The 8,715-nt window shown below is 45.9% G+C and overlaps 1 non-coding gene across 1 annotated transcript; it reads right to left on the minus strand.

Moving 5' to 3' along the window:
• Positions 1-1,749: 1,749 nt before the first annotated feature.
• TRNAK-CUU (transfer RNA lysine (anticodon CUU)) lies at positions 1,750-1,822 on the minus strand. The gene has a single exon. It is a non-coding gene; the product is annotated as a tRNA-Lys (tRNA).
• Between the last annotated feature and the right edge of the window lie 6,893 nt (positions 1,823-8,715).

Consider the following 8,715-nt stretch of genomic DNA (forward strand, 5'->3'; position numbering starts at 1 on the left):
GTGTCGCAACGGTTTGATATCAAATGGGTGCTTTACATTTCAGTGATCTAGATGTTTTAAATCAGATAGGTTATATAGCTAATTAACTCCCTCGCATGTCAAAATATAATATTCTTGGCAGCTCAAGTGATCCGACTGAAAGAGTGAAAAATACGCATAGTGACTAGTGGTGTTTTAAGTGCATTAGGGCGCATACAATATTTCTATCTTAGCAGTGCAATGTAATTAAGATGAGAGAGAGAGAAGAAAGAGATTTGACTTATCTTAGCTCTGAGATGACCTCTACTCCCTTTGTAAACTAATATAAAATGTTTAGGTCACTAAAATTGTGATCTAAAACGTCTTATATTAGTTTACAGAGGAGGTAACTTTTAGAGAAAAATAAGACATATTTCAACATCACATGATATGCCTTTTCTTAATCACATTTTTTCTTCTAGTTTTAGTTTAACCGTCCTGAATTTCAGGAGCATGCATCATATATATATATTTTTTCTTTTGCGGAAAAGCACACATCACAGATTGCTAGGGTAACATTAAGGGATAATTCATGACATACTTATTTGTCTTTCTCTAGATGACATGGGATAAATAAATGATAATCATCGTATCAAAGCCACTATATATGTCTGTCCTTATAGGCATCCATGCACCTGGAAACCCTAGCTGGCAGAGGCGGTCAGCGTGGATTTAATTTACATGCTCTGGGAGCATACATGATGCTAAAAAATTAAGTGCCTCCTCAGTGACAGCATGCAAATGATTAGAGGCTAATCACTTTCACATGCCCTGGTACTGCTGGACTGGATATGCGTGAGTGGTGTCTGGTTGGCAACCATCTGGGCAAAAAGAAAAGAAAAGAGCAGCACATGGAGACACGCAATCTTTGCACAGGCGATGTCTCTCTGTCCGATCGCTGACGATGGGCCCGACTGGATATGATCTGGCGCTGATCTGGCCGGCAACAATATCAGCTGGTTGTGTACTAGTGTATGTTTGTCCATCTGATGTATATCTATCTGAAATACCGAAATGTGCATGGATATTCTGATGCGACACCTGGAACCACGTGTATGTACACCCTGTCAGAAGCCATTTCTAGAACCATAAAAAAAAGCCATTTCTGGAACCGTCGTGATGCTGGAGCAACTGCCAACGAAGAAGACATCACTTGCCTAACAAGAGCGAAAGTAAATCATTATTTGATTTAAAGGATTTGTGAAGGAATTTTGGAGCATTCTAACCCTTAGAGTGGATGGATGCTACGTTTTCCCTATGCACAATCAATCAAATATCCTAAAACTTCTGAAGTATATTAAAGATGACATGTCAATCTATTTCTATGTTTTTTCTACTCACGTGTTTTGGAAATCCTGCGAATCATAGAGGCCCTAAAAAGGAAGCAGGCATACAAAGATCCAAATGCAAGGCAGGCAGGCAAAAAGCCGGAGACACTACCAAGTCTGGCAACAAACAAAACTCTTGTCATCATGAGCTGTGCTGGATACGATGCCACCAGCGCTCATGCGCAGCTAATATTCCTTGGATGGAGCCAACATTTCTCTTCTCCGCTGCTTTTTCAGTTCTGGCCATCGCTTGTTGTTGTTTCTTCAGATTTTTCTTTTTGAGGGGGTGTTGTTTCTTCAGATTGCTGCAGTTCTCGCACCCCCTTCATGCGCGGGCTTAGCCTGCGACGGTGGCTTTGGTAAAAATGCTTGATGTACTTGACAAAAAAAAAAAGCTCACAATCGCCCACCGTGGGGCTCGAACCCACGACCACAAGGTTAAGAGCCTTGCGCTCTACCAACTGAGCTAGACGGGCAAGGATGGTAAACGTGAAAAGTAGAGCGTACTTCAGCGTGTGCGCTAAGAGCAGTAAATTCTTTTGGGGGAGTGAATTACTAGCTTGTTAATCTTGAACTCAGATACAATCCTTATCTAAAAGGTCTTTGATGTACTCTGTCGCGTGAGCCCAAGTTATATGACCCAAAAATCTAGACATTGTGTTTAATCATCCAGAACTTTATTTTGATCCCCACCGATGTGAGCTTTACGGAAGGAAGGGAAAATCGCAAAAAGGAAGGAAAAAAACTTGTAGTTCACATTATTTGTGATTATGGACCTGTATGGTTGTCCTGCCTGGATTTTGAGGATAAGAACATGAAAATATGTCTTGGAGGCCACTAACTTATCAAATACATTGTACTGCGAGATTGGTAGTTTCCTAACCGCGAATATGTGGTATGATACGATGGCCATACACCGCACGTACATATAGGACATGCACACATGTTGAAATCAGTAATCGAATGCAGTATGGACATGAGTCTCGTTTGGCTACATGACACATGGACCAACGATACAATACGACGATATGTCGTTAATCAAACAGAACTTCGTTTCGATCCCTAACGAAGTGAACCCTATGGAAGGAAGGATAAATTATAAAAGAAAAGGAATATCTTACAATGTTTGTGATTCTGAATCATTGTGGTGGCCCTGCTCCTATTTTGAGGAGAAGACTGTGTCAATATGTCTCGAAGATCATTGACTCATCTTCTGTTGAGTAAATAGGCAATTTCTCGATTAAATTAATCCATGAGTAAATCACTAGCATGGCATTGACTAAGTTGATGACGTACTGACTCTGATCTAAACATGCACGTACTAAGCAAACAGTAGACAAATCTACACATACTGTTAGTACTGCTAATATGAAAATAATCAGGAGCGGGATAAACGAGTTATACCCTCCAGTAGGCCACGCAGAGGCCGCGGCTTTGGTGGCAGCAGCGGCGTCCTCGGCGACCTTCTTGTCGGCTTCAGCTTTCTCGGCGGCGGCACGGTCGGCGTCGGTGGACATGGTGATGACGAAGGCGACGCGGACGTAGAGGAAGTAGACGATCGGAAGCGAGCAGTCGCGTAATCGCTGCCCAAAAACCTATTCGCCCATCACCCCGTACAGGAACCAGAAGGGCGTGGTTTCGGAGACCTGCTCTCCCGTCGACCGCGTACGTGGCGGACGGGATGGAGTCACCGGCGGCAGCAGCAGCAAAGGAACGACGGTGGGCGTGCGCGTGAGCAGATGTGATCTGTTCGTGGCGTCTAGGGTTATGAGACACCGCATACTTATAGGCGCAGCCGCGTGGAGAGACGTGGGCTCGACCCACGTCCGAGTCCGTGACAGCCCACGATCCGACGTCTCAGATCGTGGCCCAGCTGTCAGAAAACTCTCCGTTAGTGACTGGCAAAAATAAGCGCGTAGGTGTGAGCTCGGCTCGGCTCAATCCCGCAACCCGCGGCGCGTCGTGACGAGGCGTGGCGTGGCGAGGCGGGCGGCGGAGGAGGAGTGCGCGAGGGCCTCTTCTCTTCTCAAGCTCCAATAGCATGTAGAAGAGAAACCCTTATAAACCACTCCAACTCTCCTTCCACTTCCGGGGTGGGACTAAACTTCCCACCACACCTAGTGCCATATAACCCACATGGGCCCTTAGAGATTTTTCAGAAATTGCAATATGGGCCTAGAGCCCATCTCAGATTTCAGCAATCCCCCACCAGATCTCGAGGGCCCATTGTGTCCTCTGTTCCAATTGCTGTTTCGATATACCAGTGTTTCAGTAAAGACCTGTTAAGGTTGAACTTCACCTAGAACAAGTGGCTACACTCCTTCACAACTGAACAATGGACTATGCCTTGAATTGTCAGTTTGGCGTAAAGAAGTTTCACTACATGTCTTACTAGTACTAGGCTGCCGAAGGCTGACCCCTCGGGTGGAGCATATAAGTCACACTCCTGACCTATTCATGAGCTTACTAGAGATCACCCCAATCTCATAGACTGTGACCAGCAGTCGGGCTCATATAGGTGTGTTCCTCCAAAGATCGCTCTGTAGGATAGCAACTTGCTTTAATAAGCTTTGGAACACATTGAGACCGTAGTCATCCTACCATACAGTATCGAGAGTATTGCATCTCCAACGGAGTGGGTTAGTATAGTGACTCTCCTCAGTTCACCACTGGCTTGTTTTCCCAGGTCCTAGTTCACGGGATCTCCGATCATATAGGTTGGGTTACCACCATGGCAACTCATGTGGGTCTCATACCCATCTCCCTCGATGCATTATCTATCACAACACGTGATAGCCCTTTTGTAAAGGGATCTGCCAGATTCTTAGCCGTATGGACATAGTCCAACGCTATCACTCCGGAGTTTCTTAATTTTCTGACAGCTTTTAATCTCATTCTTATGTGTTTGGTGGACTTCATGTTGTCCTTTGAACTCTTCACCTTGGTGATGACAGTCTGATTGTCACAGTTCATAAGGATAGCCGGAACCGGTTTATCAACCAATGGCAAGTCCATCAAAAGATCTCGAAGCCATCTCGCTTCAACACCAGATGTGTCTAATGCCGTTAATTCTGCTTCCATTGTCGATCTCGTTAAGATCGTTTGCTTGCAAGACTTCCAGGAAACAGCGCCACCTCCAAGAGTAAACATATACCCAGTTGTGGCCTTCATCTCATCAGCATCAGAGATCCAATTCGCATCACTATACCCTTCAAGTACCGACGGGTATCCGGTATAGTGAAGTCCATAGTTCATAGTACCTTTCAGATAGCGCATAACTCTCTCAACAGCATGCCAATGTACATCACCCGGTTTGGAAACAAACCGGCTCAGTTTGCTCACAGCAAACGCCATGTCAGGCCTCGTTGCGCTCGCTAGGTACATCAATGAACCAATGATTTGAGAGTATCTCAATTGATCTTTAGCCATGCCTTTGGACTTTCGAATCAATACGCTAGGATCATATGGTGTTTGAGATGGTGTGCAGTCCGAATATCCAAAACGACTCAACACCTTCTCAACGTAATGGGATTGCAGAAGTGTGATCCCACCCTCATTATCTAGCTTGATGTTCAAGATAACATCAGCCACACCAAGGTCTTTCATCTCAAAGTTCTGAGATAGAAACGATTTGACCTCCTCAATGACTTTGAGGTTTGTTCCGAATATCAGTATGTCATCAACATACAAGCACAGTATAACTCCTTCGCCCCCACCATGGCGATAGTATACACATTTGTCAGCCTCATTAACAACGAAACCAACAGATGTCAGAGTTGTATTAAACTTATCATGCCATTGCTTAGGTGCTTGTTTCAGGCCATATAAAGATTTTATCAACCTACACACCTTTCTTTCCTGACCATCTATCACAAAGCCATCAGGCTATTGCATGTAGATTTCCTCCTTTAGCTCTCCATTTAGAAAAGCCGTCTTAACATCCATCTGATGGACGAGAAGACCATGTGAGGCCGCCAACAAGAGTAATACTCGAATGGTGGTCAGTCTAGCCACAGGTGAATAAGTATCAAAGAAATCTTCCTCTTCTTGCTGGTCATAGCCCTTGGCCACAAGCCTAGCCTTGTACTTTTCAATCGTACCATCGGGCCTAAGCTTCTTTTTGAACACCCACTTACATCCCAGTGGTTTGCAACCATAGGGACGGTCAGTGATCTCCTATGTCCCGTTAGCCATGATGGAATCCATCTCGCTACGGACCGCATCCTTCCAGTAGTCAGCTTCTGGAGAGGCATACGCTTCTGAAATAGAAGTGGGAGTATCATCCACGAGGTACACGAAGAAATCATCACCAAAGGTCTTTGCAGTCCTTTGTCTCTTGCCCCTACCAAGGGTTTCCTCGTCATCCTCCTCGGGATTTTCATCATGTGTTTGTTCATAATATTCCATAGGGATGGCAGGTTCAGGAGTCTCCTCAGATTCCTGTCTAGAAGTGCTTTGCATATCTCTCATAGGGAAAATATCCTCAAAGAATGTAGCATCCTTAGACTCCATAATTGTACCGATCTTCTGGTCAGGTACCTCATATTTCACTACTAGAAATCTATAGCCAACGCTGTTCTTAGCGTAGCCCAAATTAATGCAGTCCACGGTCTTATGTCCAAGCTTATGCTTTTTGGGGATCGGCACGTTGACTTTCGCCAAACAGCCCCAAGTGCGCAAGTACGAGAGTGTCGTCCTTCTCTTTGCCCATTTCTCATAGGGAGTGACCTCACTATCCTTTGTCGGAACTTTATTCAGGACATGACATGCCGTCAATATAGCCTCCCCCCACCATGCCTTGGATAAACCCGATGTATCTAACATGGCGTTAACCAAATCAGTTAGAGTACGGTTTTTCCGCTCGGCAACCCCGTTTGACTGGGGTGAATAGGGAGGCGTCCTCTCATGAATAATGCCGTGTTCCGCACAGAAGGAATCAAACTCACTCGAGAAGTACTCTCCACCACGATCTGACCGGACTCGTTTAATTTTCTTTTCAAGTTGATTTTCAACTTCTGCCTTATAGATTTTAAAGTAGTGTAGAGCCTCATCTTTAGTATTTAACAGATACACATAGCAATATCTAGTGGAATCATCTATCAATGTCATGAAGTATCTCTTTCCACCTTTAGTCAACACACCATTCATCTCACAAAGATCAGAATGTATGAGTTCTAATGGTGCCAGGTGTCTCTCCTCCGCGGCCTTATGAGGCTTGCGAGGTTGCTTAGCTTGCACACATGAAAGGCACTTAGAACCTTTGGCTAAAGTGAAACTCAGGATTAAATCCAACTTGGCTAGCCGCGTCATAACACCAAAACTAATGTGACAAAGACGTGAATGCCAAACTTCAGATTCATTAACATTCGAATGAATATGGTTCACGACTTTATTACAAAAATCTGCGAGGGAAAGGCGGAACATCCCTCCGCTCTCATAACCTTTTCCAACAAAGAGTCCATATTTTGTAACAACTAATTTATTAGACTCGAAAACCAACTTAAACCCTTCTCTACATAGAAGGGAGCCACTAACGAGGTTCTTCTTGATGGCGGGGACATGCTGCACATTCTTCAGCTGCACGATCCTTCCCGAAGTAACAACGAAACCAACAGATGTCAGAGTTGTATTAAACTTATCATGCCATTGCTTAGGTGCTTGTTTCAGGCCATATAAAGATTTTATCAACCTACACACCTTTCTTTCCTGACCATCTATCACAAAGCCATCAGGCTGTTGCATGTAGATTTCCTCCTTTAGCTCTCCATTTAGAAAAGCCGTCTTAACATCCACTTGCCGAGAAATTCCTACACATAATAGGTTTTTGGATTGTTGAGTAAATAGGCAATTTCTCGATTAAATTAATCCATGAGTAAATCACTAGCATGGCATTGACTAAGTTGATGACGTACTGACTCTGATCTAGACATGCACGTACTAAGCAAACAGTAGACAAATCTACACATACTGCTAGTACTGCTAATATGAAAATAATCAGGAGCGGGATAAACGAGTTATACCCTCCAGTAGGCCACGCAGAGGCCGCGGCTTTGGTGGCAGCAGCGGCGTCCTCGGCGACCTTCTTGTCGGCTTCAGCTTTCTCGGCGGCGGCACGGTCGGCGTCGGTGGACATGGTGATGACAAAGGCGACGCGGACGTAGAGGAAGTAGACGATCGGAAGCGAGCAGTCGCGTAATCGCTGCCCAAAAACCTATTCGCCCCTCACCCCGTACAGGAACCAGAAGGGCGTGGTTTCGGAGACCTGCTCTCCCGTCGACCGTGTACGTGGCGGACGGGATGGAGTCACCGGCGGCAGCAGCAGCAAAGGGACGACGGTGGGCGTGCGCGTGAGCAGATGTGATCTGTTCGTGGCGGCTAGGGTTAGGATACACCGCATACTTATAGGCGCAGCCGCGTGGAGAGACGTGGGCTCGACCCACGTCCGAGTCCGTGACAGCCCACGATCCGACGTCTCAGATCGTGGCCCAGCTGTCAGAAAACTCTCCGTTAGTGACTGGCAAAAATAAGCGCGTAGGTGTGAGCTCGGCTCGGCTCAATCCCGCAACCCGCGGCGCGTCGTGACGAGGCGTGGCGTGGCGAGGCGGGCGGCGGAGGAGGAGTGCGCGAGGGCCTCTTCTCTTCTCAAGCTCCAATAGCATGTAGAAGAGAAACCCTTATAAACCACTCCAACTCTCCTTCCACTTCCGGGGTGGGACTAAACTTCCCACCACACCTAGTGCCATATAACCCACATGGGCCCTTAGAGATTTTTCAGAAATTGCAATATGGGCCTAGAGCCCATCTCAGATTTCAGCAATCCCCCACCAGATCTCGAGGGCCCATTGTGTCCTCTGTTCCAATTGCTGTTTCGGTATACCAGTGTTTCAGTAAAGACCTGCTAAGGTTGAACTTCACCTAGAACAAGTGGCTACACTCCTTCACAACTGAACAATGGACTATGCCTTGAATTGTCAGTTTGGCGTAAAGAAGTTTCACTACATGTCTTACTAGTACTAGGCTGCCGAAGGCTGACCCCTCGGGTGGAGCATATAAGTCACACTCCTGGCCTATTCATGAGCTTACTAGAGATCACCCCAATCTCATAGACTGTGACCAGCAGTCGGGCTCATATAGGTGTGTTCCTCCAAAGATCGCTCTGTAGGATAGCATCTTGCTTTTATAAGCTTTGGAACACATTGAGACCGTAGTCGTCCTACCATACAGTATCGAGAGTATTGCATCTCCAACGGAGTGGGTTAGTATAGTTACTCTCCTCAGTTCACCACTGGCTTGTTTTCCCAGGTCCTAGTTCACGGGATCTCCGATCACATAGGTTGGGTTACCACCATGGCAACTCATGTGGGTCTCA

This window comes from Triticum aestivum, chromosome 5B, assembly GCF_018294505.1.
Source record: "Triticum aestivum cultivar Chinese Spring chromosome 5B, IWGSC CS RefSeq v2.1, whole genome shotgun sequence".
Lineage (NCBI taxonomy): Eukaryota > Viridiplantae > Streptophyta > Magnoliopsida > Poales > Poaceae > Triticum > Triticum aestivum.